The 18372-nt window shown below is 39.8% G+C and overlaps 2 protein-coding genes across 10 annotated transcripts in view; one reads left to right on the forward strand and one right to left on the reverse strand.

Moving 5' to 3' along the window:
• Window positions 1-18372, forward strand: part of GGACT (gamma-glutamylamine cyclotransferase) — a 58117-nt gene that overhangs the window by 37017 nt on the left and 2728 nt on the right. For 3 of the 9 annotated variants that reach the window (XR_014218624.1, XR_014218628.1, XR_014218630.1), the window contains one exon: window positions 11508-12410. The exons of 1 other annotated variant lie outside the window; for it this stretch is intronic. The gene's annotated coding sequence lies outside the window, so the exon portion shown is untranslated. Of the gene's footprint in view, window positions 1-4303; window positions 4407-5148; window positions 5306-11507; window positions 12411-18372 lie in introns of those variants that run through there. 5 more of the 9 variants (XR_014218623.1, XR_014218625.1, XR_014218627.1 and 2 more) reach the window with 3 other exon arrangements.
• The window catches only part of PCCA (propionyl-CoA carboxylase subunit alpha), a 225490-nt gene that overhangs the window by 18365 nt on the left and 188753 nt on the right, over window positions 1-18372 (reverse strand). The window lies entirely within an intron of this gene.

Below are 18372 nucleotides of genomic sequence, written 5' to 3' on the forward strand. Positions count from 1 at the left end.
TGTGGAGGAAATTAACCTATTTTGTTTTTTAAAAATCAGTTGAAAGCACTGCTGTGAAAAATAAGGCTTACACATCTAAAAGGAGAACACTATGTTTAAATCCTCATGCTTTAATATTTATATTTTATTAAAGATCTTATGAAGCACAGTCCAGCATTTGTTTGCAACCTTGAATTGGCACATCGCAAACTATATTATCTGAAGAAGTGTGCATGCACACGAAAGCTCATACCAAGAACTAACTTAGTTGGTCTTTAAGGTGCTACTGGAAGGAATTTTTTAATTATATTTTTACAGATGTTCACCAACTGGAAATATTTTGTAATTTCTCTACCTGCCCACACCCTTCCCTTCTTCCTCTACAATGCATAACTTACTATCTAAAATGGATGTGAGATTTTAATAACACCAGTTATACACATTGTGGCTGACTTTTTGAAAGTGGCTTGGAAACAAATCTCTCCACCTGCTGCCTATCATGCTTTGAAACTATAGCGATGTAAAACGTGGGGATAAATTGATGGAATCAATTCCAAATAAATACCGCAGTAAGAGAACAAAACTCAACCAGGTAAATAGCCGCACTTGAAAACATTAAACGCAATGAATTATGGGTTTGATCTTTCTCTACACACGAGTGGCAACAACAACAAAAGGGCCACACAGCCCCCCTCCCCCACTTTACAGTCCAGCTTTTTTTCTATGAAGTCCGCAGGATTCTGAGAATCCAAGCTTCCATTTTAAAAAGAAGCACTGAAAAATAGCAAAAGTAGACACTATCTTCAATAAGTAACAGTCGGGGGGAGTGGAATCCAGTGTAATTTGCGAAGTTGTTTGTTTCTGGGGTTTTTATGCTAATTTACCCCCAAACTACCAGCAAAACACTATTTTAAAAGTGGAGGGGGGTGATTAAAATTATTACTAGCTTTTAGAAGCTATTTTTACTCAGCATATCAACAAAAGCTTTTTCACATCAGGTTTCTTTGGTTTTGTTTTAATCAGAAAATATTGTTCATGCTCTGCAGCCACATCAGTTTTCTTTGGTCTGGCATAAGGCTTACCCAAGAGCAGAGACACTGCACTCGGAAATCCAGCAGATGGCAGCAGGTCTCTGTGAGAAATTTGTTCCTCTTTGACCATCAATGGACAAAAGAGGAACAAACATGCTCCTATCACTAGTTTAACCAGCTGTGTTGATAATAAATGTTACAGTTAGAATTGCACTTATGATAATCTAATTTGCATCGAGATCAGCCAGCAGCAGTATGTCAGCTTTTGGATCTTTTAAAATTGAACTTTCACTATTAAAGCAGAATTCTTAGCACTTTGCAGCTTATCGTGCAAATACTGTCAAATCATGTTACCAGCTTTGGTAACCTATGGCAGTGTAGTTTAAATATAGGATCTTCAGGGAGTTTTCTACACTGATCCATCTGCTGTGGAATTCCTGCACGCTGGCGATGGTTCTGGGATGGGCTTTAGAGCACATGATCAAAGCAAATCAAACTGACTTTTTGTACATGTGTAAGTATTTCAATATGTGTAACTATCATGTGCATTTTTCTGCCCGACTTTAGGATACTGCCTCTTTCAAATACTAAAACCTAGCAGTGTAAACACCTTAGAAGCGGCACAATTATCAAGTACAAGTTGCGGTTCCTGCGTTGCTGGGGGCTGGACTAGATGACCCTTGGGGTACTTTCCAACTCTATAATTCTATGATACAAGAGGGGAAAGGGGCAAACCATCTTTAAGACAACATGTCCATCTTTTTCCCAATTTACTCAATACAGAACACAGGGGTTCTGAAGAGTTTAGTTTAAAAACAACCACCAAGTTATTGTTCTTCAACCGAATGGACTGAAGTCTCATTCACTTTTTGATTGCCTAAATATTAGAATATCCAGTGTGAAGGTAAATGGGAGTTAATAATGAGAGGTCAAGTATCCTAGCCATTTTGAACACAATAAACCAGGAACTTGCCTGGAATCAGATCTACTTAAATTAAATGGTGGCTGTAGATCCATGCTCTCAATTGGTTCCTGTTCATTTCAGCGAAGCTTCTACACATCTTCCTAAATCAATGATACATTGCTTTTCTAATCTGATCAAGGCTATATATTGCATTCACAAGGAGAGAGAAATAGTTAACACCCGGGGCTACAAGGCTCTAGAACCAATCCAGAAAATACAGCTTCTTACAGAGAATGTAGGACAAGATACACCTAACAAATCCCATCAGCGGAAGCCCTGCACAAGGACTTTCACTTGTGCAATGGAGCTTTTCCTCCTCCCCTCCCTTTGTTCTCCCCAAATTTCCTCTGGGGGTCAGGAGACAACCCCACCCCCCGCCATAGCATGCAGGGGAAGGGAGGAAAGAACATTCCATCTGGCAATGTAGTGCGGTTGTACAGATGGAACATTTGTAATAGTGCGATGTTGATATATACCCCACAGTATAGGCCAGGCGTGTCCAAAGTCCATTTCGGGGGGCCTAATCCGGCCCGCCAGTTGGTTTAATCTGGCCCCTGTGGCAGGTTATTTCCTGGGGCGAAATCCAGGGGGGGGAAGCCCAACAACTTCAATCCCCCCCAAAAGCTCAGCAACTTCAATCCTAAAAGGGCAACAACTTTGGTCGGCCTTCGTTCACTTCATCAAACCTGGCCCTCTTTGAAAAAAGTTTGGACACCCCTAGTATAGGTTCTTCTGGGTATAAAGCCAAGCAACAATAGCTTTACACAGAAATAATATGTGAATACACTAAGCTGAGCAACCAGGTGGCTGCAAGCATGTTGGGTCTGATGTTTTATCATGTTTTTAATATTTTGTTGGGAGCTGCCCAGAGTGGCTGGGGAAACCCAGCCAGATGGGCGGGGTATAAATAATAATAAATGATGATGATGATCCAAAGAAATGGACAAAGATTCCACCAAATCTTTCCAACAGAGTTTACTGATGCCACATCATACATCATAATTAAGTGTCAATATGTGCTTTCCTCATATACGATTGCTGTCATTTGGAGGAGATGGTCACTGCTCAAGCCTGCATGAAAATTTATTAACACTGTTTGAACGTTGTAAAATGATCACTGACTTGCAGGGAAAGAAACATTTCGCTCACCCCCTCCACACACCAAACCAAACTACTAGTGGTTGGGCTAGTTTAAAATTAGTGCAGTGATTCCTCCTTTCCTGCTCCAAGGTAGCTTTGAAAAAAGTTGTACACTAGGATCGCCCAAGGCGGACAGTTAGGGTGCTTCCAGATGGGAGCTTAATGTAAGCAGCAAGTTTTCTTTTCTTTTTGAAAGCTGGTTGGGTTTCCCCTGGAAAGGGTAAATGCAGATAAGGTTGTGATGGGGATATGGGTGGGGATTTCGAAGACTACAATGTTGTGTTGATGCTGCAAAAAACTTGCATGCATGAGGATCCTACAATAAACACCTTAGCTCCCAGAAACCTATTTGGGGTGTGTGCAGTACTATTGAAAACCAAAGGGGCCTGAACTACTTAGACTGCTCAAGTAGCCCACCATATTGTTTTCCAATGGTATTTTAACTATTTCCATCTTCAGGCTCACAACAGACATTGTTCTGTAAACTTTGGTTTACGTTTTCTTTTCTTTTTTTCAAAAAGAAGGGTTATTGGGTTCCTATTATAAATGGCCCAAATGGCTACACTCTGGAATCTTTCTTTCAGACAAAAAAAGACAACAGCCTTGTTATATGTTTGCAACTAAGGATTTTGATGTGTTTTGATGGCAAATGTTGCCAGAAGAATTGCTATAACCAGTGACAGGCCAAATAGCAACATCTTTGCATGTTTCTTTGCTCTTGTCTGTGTGTTCTGCCATCAAGATGTACTGTACAAGTGTCTGCAGGTTTTTAAAGGATATGATCCTTCAGTGAAATTACAGGGCAAATAAAAGCTTTTGCTCCTATTAAAATTCATCTGAGTCACATGGCAAGGCAGAAAAAGCTATCTGGGTATACATTCTGCTGTCAATCTAATAAACATTCTGTGCAGAGGGTCTATTTATCAAAAGATAAATTGTAGTTAAAAGTCCTTAATTAAAACTATGGGGGAATATAATTACATCAAATTGCACAGTTTCAATATTCATAGCAAATACCTTCTACACACACTTTTGAAAATAAAATTAAATAAAAACTTGAATCTTAGGAGGAAATAAATAACGGTCCTTCTTCAGATTGACGATATTCCATTTTTTGGGCTATGTGTTGTGAATGGTACAATTAGCTTCTGCTTAGATTAAGAGAGATTTATGTTTTTACATCGCCCAGGTTCAGAATCAAATTTCATGTCTTTTCAAAACAGTCAAGCTTGTGGCCCTGTGAATAGTTCAAGTTTTCCAAATTAATCTACAATCAAGAGGAGGCTCTACAGGTAGAAGTAGTATTAGCGAGTAAACTGTCCCAATTGTTGTGCAATAAAAGCTTTCTTCTCTTCATCACCCATCACAGGCCGTTCCAAGCATTCCACTTTTACTATTTTAATATTTTCCTATCTTCTAGATTCCTTTCTCTGCAGGACTCCTGCTTTGCTTGGAATGAGATGTGAGAGTCAGTAAGCCAAATGCTTTCAAATGCAGGCCTTTGTTATTGATGAGATGTTCCCTTTCCTTTTGTATTTGTTTATTGTTCTTTAGTCTGTTCGGAGGGGGGGGGAGAACTGAGCTATTGTAATCAAAAAGTTAAAAAAGAAGAAGAAGCAAACTTCTCCGGAAAGGTCCTTTGGGAGCACAGTTGAGAACAAATGACCCCTGTGAACATAGGATGGCAAAGTAATACAGAAAAGGGATCCCTTTTTATAAGTTCTGATGGAAGATTCTCCCCTCCCAAAAACATTCCTTTGTAAAATAGTTTCTCAACGTTGAGAAACAGCCTGACCAAGGGGTGCCTGTGAACTGCAGAACACACACCAAGGATGTTAACATGTGGACTGGTTTGATGAGAAGCATAAAGCACTTTGGAAGACCAAAACAACTGAACAAGGCCTGGCTCCAAAACAAAACAAAGATGACTGGAAGCTTACAAATATCACCAAATTGCCATCATTCCATTTTGACTATAACTGGAAAGTGACAAAGCTTAACATAAATAAAATGGAGGCTTTTTTCTTTGTGAAGGTGAGTGGCTGTGTAAGGAATCACAGCGTTAGAAGGGACCCTGAGGATCATCTAGTCCAGCCCCCTTGCATTGCAGGAATATGGGGAGTGAACCTGCAACCTCGCTGTGATCAGCACCACGCTCTGACCAACTGAGCTATCAAAGCAATTGCAGAAGGTAAGACCAGTAAGGTCTGCCAAAAGCAGACTACCTCTCAAAACCTTAAATGAGGCACATCCTATATTATTGCAGAGGCCAAATTTGCCAATCACAATCACCTTGATAAAAAAAAATTGGATCTGAGACTCGCAGATCCCCAAGGTTTTAAACAAAAATATTTTCCAGCCCAACTTTGGGTGCCAGGGACTGTACCAGTCACCTTTTGCAAGAAAACAATCTGCTCTATATCACAATTATACATTATATGCATAAGACCATAGACAGTAGTTTTAGCAGCTTCCTGCTAAAACTATTGTCTATGTTTCTTGGGGTAGTTGTATTAGTCTGTTGCACTAAAAATAAGAATAATTTTAAAAAGTCTACTAGCACATTAAGACTAAGGGTTGGGTTGCATAAGGCAGGCATAGGCAAACTCGGCCCTCCAGATGTTTTGGGACTACAATTCCCTTCATCCCTAGCTAACAGGACCAGTGGTCAGGGATGATGGGAGTTGTAGTCCCAAAACAGCTGGAGGGCTGCGTTTGCCTATGCCTGGCATAAGGGCTGAATCCAGTGAAGTGATTGGCATAAGGGCTGAATCCAGTGAAGTGATTGTACATGTGGAATGATCTGTGACTTCCCAGTCTATTCTGGAAGGCTGGGGAAACCTTCAGAACAGATTTGCAGGTGCAAGAGGAAGAGATGGGGTCATTCTGTTGCATGAGCAGATGTTGTTCCACCTGTGCAATGGCGTTTTTGGATACAGCCCTAACGTATTTTATTGTAGCATAATTTTTCATAGGCAAGAGTCTTCTTCAAGGGATTCATGTTCCTCTTAAGCCTAAAGCAATAGAGTAGAACTTCTTTATTAGTTCTGATGCAACTGCTCCAGGCTTGCGTCTCTTTTTGAAATTCCTTTACCTGCGACGTGAGGATAACAATAAATGTATCTAGTCCACAAAATGTTATGCAACAATGAATATGTTAGCCCACAATGTTTTTAATGTGTAACAAGATTCTTTGTGCTACAACTGTTTAACTTTAAGCAATGCAAGTCCAAAGATAACTCCATCTTGATAATTTTTTAATGTTTTAAAAATGAGGGTTTTTTTGAGTGGTCAGTGTTTAAAGTCCCAGGTTGCATTCATCTTGCAGTATAAAGTGGAAGATCTTTTGTGGATCCATAGATTTATTTATTTTTCTGTTTCACAAGTTCTTTAAGTAACAATGAATGGATGGCAATTGCAAGTACATTAAAGCAAGCATGGCAGTCTCAAAGTTTTTTTGTTTTGTTTTGTTTACTAACAACATGCAAAAGAAGCATTACAAATTAGATCATTCACTTGGGCAGAAGCAAACAACATGATGCTCTCCTGATGGCTATGCTAGCTGGGGCTGATGGGAGAGGAGTCCAGGAAAACCTGAATGGCACCATGTTAGCTACCCCTGCTCTAGGTGAAAACTGAAAATTATCCCTATGCAAAGGATCCTAATCTGCAAAGGGAAAAAAATTCCAATTCAAAACTTTCAGGAAGTGTCATTCCAGGGTGTCATTCCAAGTGACACCCATTCTTACTGGCTCAAAATACTCATAGGCATCATAAATATATTGGTTCGCAGTGAAATTAGTGCATTAACTCTGTAATCTTCAACATCGTTACTCAGACGTTCCTCTAAATTCAGTGCAACTTAATAAGTGCATCTTTAATAAGGGTGTTTGCTTATGTCTAAAGTTTAAATTCTCATAGAGCATGAGAACTCTTTATACATCAAAGTTCTCCTCGTATATTGGGTTAAAAACAGTCAATTGTCTCCCATCCCTCAGCATTATGGACTCTGGAAACGTTTTTTTGGGGAAATTTCTATGATCATGGCAGTTTTAAAAATGTACTGCTTAGTCAACAAATTAGAATTTGACTTTTATAATGGAGTTCCCAGTTCCTACATTATTAGCATGTCTCTGGTAGACAAATGAGTTGTAGTGCAGTTGTGCCACAATAATCCCTGGTTTAAGTGGGAGAAACAAATCCCTTATGTAATAAAAAAAAAAAAACACCCTGTGGCAATACAAAAGGGATTCCTAAAAATTGAATATTTAATGGATGAGGGATAGAAAGGAGAATGTCACCACTTCTCTAGTACAGGTCCTAGCAACACAAACTTAATTAAAATAGCAATTAATGTTGCTCACACTTCCCACCTTTAAATCCACCATGTAATATATAACACTCTAGTGGGAAAAAACTCCCCAATAAAGATTAAAGCCTCACAAAACAGATTCCTTCCACTTTAGGTTAAGGTTGAGCAGTCAGAGTCAAAAGCATACAGAAATAAAGCTTGTAGCTGTCCTCGTGTGGAGTTACAACACAGCCGGACAAGGTAAAATGAACAGATAACAGTTAGAAAGCTGTCTGAATAGCAGAGCTCTGTACATCTGCAGTCACTGGAGCAGCCTGTTAGCATAATGCTTTGACAACTCCATCAGCGCAGTCTCAAGGTAGCTGTCAATCAGGATGCATCATTTAATACAACCGCACTCGGAGGATTTTCCTCCTATAAACCACATGACAGCGTAACTACAGCTCTATTTACACCGGGCGTCTACTTCTGTTTACAAGGCTCTCGTAATTAGAACGCATGCAACAGGCCGCAATATTATTTGGATCTCCACTTTGCCAGCCTGCCATGCAAAGTGTGATCTTGCTTCACAGAGTCATGCTAAATGACAAAAGCTCTATTTTTCTTCAGCCTCTGTGCTCAGACAGCACTTCATTTGCAGCTATCTATAATTAGATTAATGGTGTAGTACAGCACAAAGCAGGCCCACTTCACATCAGATAGCATATGAATTAGGACAAACACTTATTTCAATTCCAGGCAGAGAAAGCAGTGACTGGGGTATTTAGCATACCCTTTATGGTGGAATGAGATGTTAATTGTGTACCATTTACCTCTAAACTGCTTGCTTGTTGTATAAATCACTGGGCTAATTGATGCAGAGATAGAAACGTAGCCACAGGCAAGAAATCAAGGGAATGAGAGCTGAAGATGGTGGATAAAGGATTATCCGGCAAAACTACATGGAGATGAGGTTCCTTTGAAACCTGCTCATGAGCTGAAGACTTCTTGAAAAACTACAAAAAAGTGCCACACTGATGTGTTGAGAAAGAGTTTACCTCATGGCTTAGAAGCAATATCTTTAAAGGGAGGGGGTGGACTTCCACAGAGAACTAAATTAAGACATGTGTTCAATGATTTCTGGCAGAGTGGACGTGCTAGTCTGTTGTAGCAAAACCAACAAAGAGTTCTATGGCACATTAAAGGCTAATGGTTTTATTGTGGTATAAGCTTTCATGGACTATAGCCCACTTTATCAGGTGCATGAAGAAGGCTGCTGCCTACAAAAAAATGGTTTTTCTTTCAGCCACCGCGGGTAGAATATTGTAGGCAAAACTGAGCTTGGGTTAGGAAATTAAAAAATAAAAATAAATGTAAAAGCTAAACTTTAAAGCAAGGCTCACAAAGTTAAGAAATGCAAGTGTTTCCCCAAACAGAAATACAAATTCCTGTGTTGACTAGAATTAAGGATGTCCCAACATTTACAAAACTCTCAACCTGGGCAGAAACAAACCTGATTATTAAAATACTAATGGCTCTAAGCAAAAATATTATTTGTAAATAAGATAATGTAGTGTGGGGAGATTAAGGGGAAGCAATACATCATGATTTTGGTGTACCACATCTCAGAAAGTCCTATTACCTACAGATTGTCAACAACCTTCCAGCAAAATGTGTTGTTTCACTAACAGTTGAAGTTTCACACATTACACTTTGACTTCATGGCAGTAGACTGTAGAAGAATGCATGATTATCATAATGTCTGATGGGAGGGGTGTTTCCTCATATATTTTGCCTGCCCAATCTTATGTCTGTAGTAGAACACACACACGACTTCACGACTTTACAACATTAGCCAAACAAAATTTTCCTACTTCAAGACGGGGGGGGGAGTAATATGTAAAGAGGGGGGAAATACATGGAAAACTAAATGAAATGTTGAGCTTAATTGTGTGATAGCATTTGGACATCTAAAATAAATTCCTTGATTCTTTCTCCACCTTCAAATCCATATTCAAATCCAAGGCAGCCCTGTTTAGGGAAGCTTTTAATGTTTAATAGGTTATTGTATTTTAGTGTTTTGTTGGAAACCTCCCAGAGTGGCTGGGGGGGACCAGATGGGCGGGGCATAAATAAATAAATAAATAAATAAATAAATAAATAAATAAATAAATTGGTCTAAACAAGAGATAGGATTCACTTCATTGTTAAATGCATTATGTTACCAGGGGGAAAGACCTCAAATAATAAAGTACAGTGGTGCCTCGCAAGACGAAAAGAATCCGTTCTGTGATTCTCTTCGTCTAGCGGTTTTTTCGTCTTGCGAAGCAAGCCCATTGACGGATTAGCGGATTAGCGCTATTAGCGGCTTTTAGCGGCTTATCTGCTGATCGGATCAGCTGATAAGCGGCTTAGCGGCTTAGAAAAAGGGGGGAGAAAGGGAAAAAACCAGCAGGAACTCGCAAGACATTGTCGTCTTGCGAAGCAAGCCCATAGGAAATTCGTTTTGCGAAGCACCTCCAAAACGGAAAACTCTTTCGTCTAGCGAGTTTTCCGTCTTGCGAGGCATTAGTCTTGCGGGGCACCACTGTAGCAGAAACAGCATATGTGAACCAAGTACATAATGATCTCATAGCTGCAAATGTTAACCCTTGGTCTTCAGCTGGTGCTGGCATGGCACAGCCAGCCAGGTAAACACCTGACCTAGGTTGGGCCACACAAATACTGTCAGCACTGCAAAGGGGAGCAGGGAACACACTATTTGTGCAAAGTGATTGAAAACCACTGTAGCTATCAAGAAAATTCCCAGGGAATTGTAGTTTTCGGCAGGTCTGAGTTTGAAAGAGATTAAGAGTCTTTTCACTCAACTACAGTTCCAAGGATCTTTGGCTGAAACTCAGGGCATGGCCATTTAAAAAGTTTGAGGTTGATATAACATGTAGCCTATGTATGGCTGAAGAAAGAGAACGAGAGGAGCACTCCAGATCAGGCCTGAACAACTAGTAACCTAGTAAAGTAAATGGAGTCTGCTAGCTATGTGTCTAGGTTTACTACTACAACTACTACTAATAAGAATAAGAATTTTATTTTTTTATAGCCTGCACATCTGGCTGAGTTGCCCAAGCCACTCTGTAATCTTTAGTTCTGCTACCCTACCTGTATGGGCTTGTAAAAATGAAAATGGGGGGTGGGTTGTCACACATCTGATGAATGTAACTTAGTAAAATAAAAAAATAAAAAGCAACTGAAGATAAGGTATTAAACAAATTAACTGAACCTCATGCTGTAGACTGAGGGTAAAGCAAGGGGCCCACATCTGGAACAATGGAAAGCCACTGTTTTAAATGATGTGCCTAGAGTTGCACAATAATATTTCTGGGCCCCACTACAGCGAAGCACACTGAGCAAACAAGAGCATTGCTGTACAATACTTCAAAAGAGCAAATTCAATACTGTGGTCACAAGAATAGACTACTTCATCTGTCAGGCGTATTTTCTAACCCAAATAGCCTCCAGCATCCGATTTCAGCTAGCTTTAGAAGGGAAAAGTGAATGTGTTTTTTTAGGCAGCAACACCCTTCCTCTCAAAGTACATTACATGGATTATGACATCATGGCGACACTGTTTCCCTCCCTTATGTCTTATGAACACAGAGATAGTAAAAGACTTGATGAAAATATTGGAAAATTCCTACACAATGTCCCTTTTGTACCACAAAAAAGAGCCCTGCGACATCAGATCAAGTACCCATCAACCACAGCCTCGTTTGCAATAGGGACCAGCCAAATATTTCAGGGAATCCCTAAAGTGTGGCACACAAGCAACATCTCTCCTTTGTTTGCTCCCAAGGGCCACCATCACATCTTGCAGCAGTGAATTCCACAAATAAATAATACATTCTGTCAAGGGGGTTTATGTGTGGTTGCATTTGGGCTGAATCTACTACCAATTAATTTAATTAGAATACCGTCCCTTGGTACTGAAATTTCTCCCCATCTACTTTTCCCACACCATTCATCTGTTTTTATACCTGTATCATGTTCACTTTGTTATCTTTTGTCTAAACTAAAAAGTCACAAATGATCTACTTTATTCAAACAGGATCACAAAGGCCTGAATGAACAGGTATGTCTTGACCTGATGAAGAAAGACTGACTGGATGCAACTCCGAAGAGGGAGTTCCACAAACAAGATGACACCACAGAGAAGACCCTAACTTGAGTCACTGCAGGAGGGGCCACACCCATTTGCAGAACCAGAAGAATGACCTCCCATACAGATCACAAAGACCTGGTCTTATACTTATGGAGAGCATGTTCCAACTTCTAAATCGTATTTCTAGTCTTCTCTGCACTTTTCTAGCTCTATTTTGAGTTAGGATGACCATACTGAGTGCTCCAAATATGACCCTGCCACAGATTTATACAATTTATACAAACTTTATGATACTGGTGGTTTCATTTTCTTGCACATCGAGCTAACTTCAGGATTGAAGTTGTAGGATTTCTGTTTTTTAAAAAATGTGAATAACATAGCACTTAGTTTCACTGAATCTCATTTGCCCATCTGCTGACTATTCATTCAGTTTAGAGAAATATTTTGGAGAGCTTTGCTCTCTGCTTCAGTTTCCACCACCTTAAATATCATCTGAAAATATGGCCACCTCTTTTCCTCTAGGTTTCAATAGCACTGATTCTAAAATACTTAGGAGACCTAATACAGATGCTTTTAGGGAACTGCTGTTGCTCAGCGGTATGGCACACATTTTGTATATACAATGACCCAAGTGTGATTCCCGGTATCTCCAGGTAAGACTGGGACAGACTCATGCCTGAAACTACAGCCGTTCTGTATACACAAAACAGACTGGATCAAGGCTCTGACTTGGGATGAAGCAGGTTCCTATGTTTTCTCCATTGTGGAAAGTGTGTATTTGCTCCAGTGCTCTGCTTCTTATTCTATAACTAGTTACCAAGCTATTAAAGGACTTGATTTTTTACCATAGTTAAGTTTCATTGTTTGTCTTTGGTGAAGGATTTAGCTGGAAGCTTTTTTGGAAACTGTAATTTGTCTCTGTCAGATCACCATGGTCTACCATGTTATTTGCACCCTCAAAGATTTTAAAAGGTCTAGAAGCAGCCCAATGAAGGATAGAGATATGAAGTTTATTAACAAAAGAGCACTAATGGGCATTGCTGTACATGCTGAACCTGCAATTTCTTGATGCGTAGCAATAATTGTTATTGCAAGACAACAGTTTAATACCCAACTAATTTCAGTAGCTCCTCCCAGACGTATCCCACTGTCCCAGGGTCGACATGCAATAAAGAAAGGAATCCTCCTGTGTCTACCATGACACTCAAGTGCAATGGTTGAGGTTTTGTTCACCATGCTAATCAAGAGTGGTACATAATCCACTTTTATCATTAGCAAAGCTGACGACTCCAAAGAAACGTAAGCTCTAGCTGCACAACCAAAGGGACTCATGAAATGGAAACAAATAGCAGCAGAAATAAACTATGTTGACTACTTGGAAATAACACCTCCCAAGTGTGCAGCTAGTTGACACGAATGGAAATGTGTGGAGGAAAAAGAGCTGTGAAGCTGTGTAACAGCCCTGTTCCTAATCATTAATCACTTTTTTTCCCTCATGACCATTTAAACTAGCCCATTACAGCCTGCAGCAATAGGGTAACACTCCCATCACTTGCATGTCAGCGATGCTGGTGTTAACAGGAGAAAATATATGGTTTGTTCACTTAGGCTCAAGTCCCACAGCATTTGCTACCTTTAATTGAAAAAGGCAGTTAAACATGAAGTAAATCATTCCATTAGTTTAAGCTGTTTGATAACATCCAATTGATAGTGTCAATATGTTATGCTGACACAATTCATCACTTTAATCGCTCCTGGGCCTATGTATGGAGGAGAGTGGTTGTGAATGAAACTCCTGGGTTTCTCTTTCTAGTTTGATAAAAGAAAATGTCAACGAGGACAACTTTTTCACGAAATGAGCCTGCCAATGTAATTAGTAATATTAGACATTCCAACTTCTAAGGTTTTATTCTAAATATATTAGTTAATCCGAAGGCAAATTTGGAAGGACTGAATCATGCAGGACCTTGACACAGGTTACACGCACTGTGGGGTACGAGAGGGTGACTCCTCCCACACACACCCCGGGCAACGCAACCTTCCAATGCAAATTGTGCAGGCCCAGCTTGTGTGAGCCACTCACCCCCTTTCCACGATGAATTAATTGTGCAAGGAATTGTACAGTGCATATACAAATATACCAGGGCTGTACTAAACTAGCTGTCAGATGCCAAGAATCAGAGGCGGATTTAGGGCAGTGCGACTGGTTCCACCACACTGGGCTCCGAGCCTAGGGGGCACCACAAGGCATCGCAACTATGACGTGTGAATTGAGCGGAAGGGAAGGCGAGAGGCGGGATGGGCACCAAATTTTGACCTCGCATAGGGCACCACTGGAATTTGAAAGACTAAAGTCTGCCCTCCCTTGCAGTAATTCCTGATTGGGGGAGGGGGCGGGACACCATACCCCTCTGGAAGGAAGATGAAGACTAGCTGCTATGGCATGCACAAGTGAACAGATCTAATGAATTTGCCTCAGGTAACTCATGGTGATCGGTCAATGCACCACCTCCAACAAACCTTATGACCAAGATCATGTGAATTGGCTATGACCAGATAATACAGACTCAATTCTGGGGGGGGGGTGTACACCACAAAAACACATGCACTGTACAAATCACTTGGCTATGAAATATAAAATGTACTATGAGACACTGGATAAAAGTTGATAAAAGACTAAAACACTTTGGCAGATTTAAAATGGCACTACAAAAAATGATGCAGGGGGAAGGTCAGATGAGAGTTCAGTGTGCTGAGCCTTAATGTAGCACAGGAAAATAGGCAGCACCCTGCCAATAAAGACAAAATGTACAGGCAAACCTGAATCTCAGCTTGAATCTGGTTAGCAATCTCTTCAGTACTTTAAAGATGGGGGTTTTTGCTTCCATTTCTAATTATCATCAAAAAAGTGAAAATTTGCTATATACTTTCGAATATCATTGCTGCACAATGGTTTTACATGAAGCAACAGCAATAACAGCCAATTGCACAGGAGTATATTAGAGAATTCAGATGTTTTGCTTGAAATGAACCAGTGAACCTAAACTCTTATTAAGAATAGGAAGAGCTTTAATAGTTGGATCATCAAAGATGCATATGCAACATGGGAGAAATTTCTGTTGAACTTTACATAGTTTGGCTACTGCATGTTGTTCCTTGCTTAATCTACCGCATTTTTTGCTCCATAAGACGCACCTGACCTTAAGACACACCTAGTTTTTAGAGGAGGAAAACAAGAAAAAAAATATTCTGAATCAAAAGTTGTACTAGACTATTTAATAAACTACTGGTATATAAAAATATTTCAACCATGTAAAGTGAACAGCAGTCAACAGAGGCATTAAGAACCATCATCACTGTCATTAACAGATGAAGAGAGACTTTAAGGTTCGAGTTCTCTTCTAGCCTTCTGTGAACCCCAAGAACTCATCAGTGCTAGTCAGAATTTATGAAGCTCAGTTGCTCACAATCACTGACATCACTTTCTTCGCTATCTTCATATAAGATACCATCTTCATTTCCATCCAAAGCATTGCTAATGCCACATTTTTTGAATGACTGTACAATGATTTCCTCCTTCACCGAGTGTCATGCCCATTCACAAACTTGAGTGATAGTGGGCCTCTTCATTCATCCAGTAGGTGTCAGATCATGATTACCAGCAGTCATCCATTTGTTCCACTCTTCTTGCAAAAAGACCTTAAATGGCTTGTTGATGGAAACATTTAGAGGTTGCAACTGAATGGTAAGACCTCCAGGAATTACAGCTAGATGAGTCTTCACTTCTTTAAAGCACTTTTTTGTAGTTTCGCTAATATGTACTCTAAACTGGTCAAGTACTAATAAGGCAGGTTTTTTCAAAAGCCCTCCAGGACATTTGGACCATACTTTTTCAACCCATACTCTCATTCCATTTTCGTCCATCCATCCTTTCTCATGAACATGTACAACAACTCCTCTTGGAATCACTTCTTTTAGAAAGGTTTTCTTTTGAAAATTAACATGGGTGGCAATTTGGTGCTGTCTGCACAGCAAAACAACGCAACTCTGTAATGGGTTTTCTCATGTCTAGAAGTTTTCAGGGTGATAGTTCTGGCACCTTTCAGATCAACAGTCCTATTAGATGGCACATCAAAGGTTAGCGGGATTTAATCCATATTCCCAATCTGGCCATTTCAAACCCATTTCTCTTCCTAGCATCAATTACAAATTTATGAAATGACAGAATCTTATATTCATATTCTTCTGGCATTTTTGTGCAATTCTAGTTTTGGTGCGCATAGCAAGGCCACATCACCTCATAAACCTGTAGCACCATGATGGTGATCCAGTAAAATTGTGAATCCCTTTCTCTACAGTAGTGCATTTGGCTTCATATATTATCATTTTTGTAGAGACTGAGAAGCCATTATTCCGGTGGTTTCTTTCATGGCCACGTCCAACTGTGGCCACTTTGCAGCATTTCCACGAAAAGTGTGCTTACTTTTATCTGCTTTTTGCAGCTGATCCTCCTGTTTCCTCCGCTCTCACCATTTTTTCCAGTTGGAGGTGGCCCAAAATGTCTCTCCGCTGCTCTGTTTCCATGCTCCTTAGCATATTTTACTACCTCTGGTTTAAAAGGAATCTTATATGCTAGTCTTTTCTGCTTTATCATCCTTATATGTAGAATGTACACAAGAATGCCCACACAAGTGTCATCCCAAGGGGGCAGTGTGAGCACCCATCCCAATGGGGCGGCCAGGCGCGGGGGTGGAGGGATTACACAGCTCCTGCTGTGCTTGCTTTACACCCGTGTAAGCGGCTCCTTTCCCGCTTTGCTGCTTTAAAGTGAGCCACGGAGGAGGGACGGATGGGAGCCATGGCTTCCAGCTGTCCCTCCTCTGTGCAGCATTCGCTTCGTAAGACACACAGACATTTCCCCTTTTTGGGAGGAAAAATTTGCATCTTACGGAGCGAAAAATACGGTATATGTATATATACACACACAATTATTTATGAACCAAGCTCAAAACATTTAAATTTTTTACTTTTGGGGGAAGATTACATAAAGTTGCAAATAGAAGTGCATTTGTAACAAGAGAGTTTTCAACTCTTTTCTTCCCTGCTGAGCCAGTCTCTAAATTGAAGCTCTTTCTGCCAAGCATTTCACATTAAATTATGGAGTTTTCTCAAGGGCTAAAGAAAACAGTTATTAAGAGTGTGAGCTTTGGCCGTTATTTCACAAGTGAGTTAACCTCCATCCTCAGGGCAATATTTTGCAGCTGTTGTTTGAAGTGAGTCAGATTTTTGTTTTTGTTTTCCAATTAGACTTAATTTTAGTGTATAACACAGCTACAAACACAGTGCACAGAGCGGCAACCTATTTTCAGGGAGTCATCTTCCCCCTCCCTGCTCCAGGTAATTAGAAAATTACATCTGATCATCTGATATTGATTTGGTCAACCAAAACTGGAAACGTCTGGGAGGTTGGGCAGTAAGGAAAAGGCTGGCATTTCAGTATTTAATTGAATATGAGATATGTTTATGTATTCTGAACCAACAAACAAAAATATAAGGCCAAGAATCAGTTCTGATTTATGCATTAATGCTTTTCTAATGCATTTATTATTTGTTTTACTGTATGGCATTTTAACATGTATTTGTCTGCATATTTTTTAATATTTTACATAAATGAAATGCTATCAATTTTCACATCCTTCACAGTTCAGCTGACTGATAAGTCTAGGAAGCAATAACAATTTGAGGCCTGACACCCATCATCTTAGTGTTGAGCAGGCTATGAGTTATTATCATATGAACACATGCTACTTGCACAGTTTAGGAGAGGATCTTTGAGCAAGTCATGACAACCCAATATATCATTATAGACTATGTGCATGCAAGGAATATTTTGCTTATTTATTTCTTACATTTGTATACCACGTAATACCGGAATAATTTTAAGTGATTTACAAAAGATAACCATTCCTGCCATATCCATATAACAACACTAAAACACAATAGTACTATATAGTACACTAAAATCCTAAAAAGACAAAGCAGCACTTTAATTACCTCTTAAGAGTCCTCTACTTCAAGAGAGGAGACCCACCTAGGAACTGTATCTCTCAGGAGCAGCGCTGGCAATGCCACAAAATCCTATCAGATGTGGCAAACTGCTCTTATCAAGAAAGAGTAAGTTTACTCTGAGTTTTAAAAAGCTAACTTGAAACACTTTGTGGATTGAACTTGCCTCATGATATCAAATAATTCCTGACGTTTAAATAATCAGTAGAGTATAATTAAATAACTACTCAAACTCAATTAATTTATCCTCTGCTCCACTTAGTTTAAAGATGGGATCAATATTATTTACCCTACCTGACAAACCTGTCTCCAGGCTTCACACAAGATTGATTCAACACCAGCAGGTAGTTATCAATTAATGTATTTTGCAGCAGAAAATGAACACAATCAATATTCAAAAAACACATGCTTTGCAGAATAGGAATGGTTACTGAAGTGAGTACTGAGTTTCACTCAAAAATCTCCTTCTATGAAGTTCATTGACCCTTTGCATTGCAGCATTTTCGCTAAATATAATAGGATTACAGTGATACCTTCTTGTCTATTTGCCTGCTACACATCGTTCTGGGGTGGGGAACAATCTGGTTCTGCTGGAAGTAGTCTAGTACAGTGGTACCTCGGGTTAAGAACTTAATTCGTTCTGGAGGTCCGTTCTTAACCTGAAACTGTTCTTAACCTGAGGTACCACATTAGCAAATGGGGCCTCCCACTGCACCGCCGCCGCACGATTTCTGTTCTCATCCTG

This window comes from Podarcis vaucheri, assembly GCF_965113315.1.
Source record: "Podarcis vaucheri genome assembly, chromosome: 4".
In the NCBI taxonomy this organism is placed as follows: domain Eukaryota; kingdom Metazoa; phylum Chordata; class Lepidosauria; order Squamata; family Lacertidae; genus Podarcis; species Podarcis vaucheri.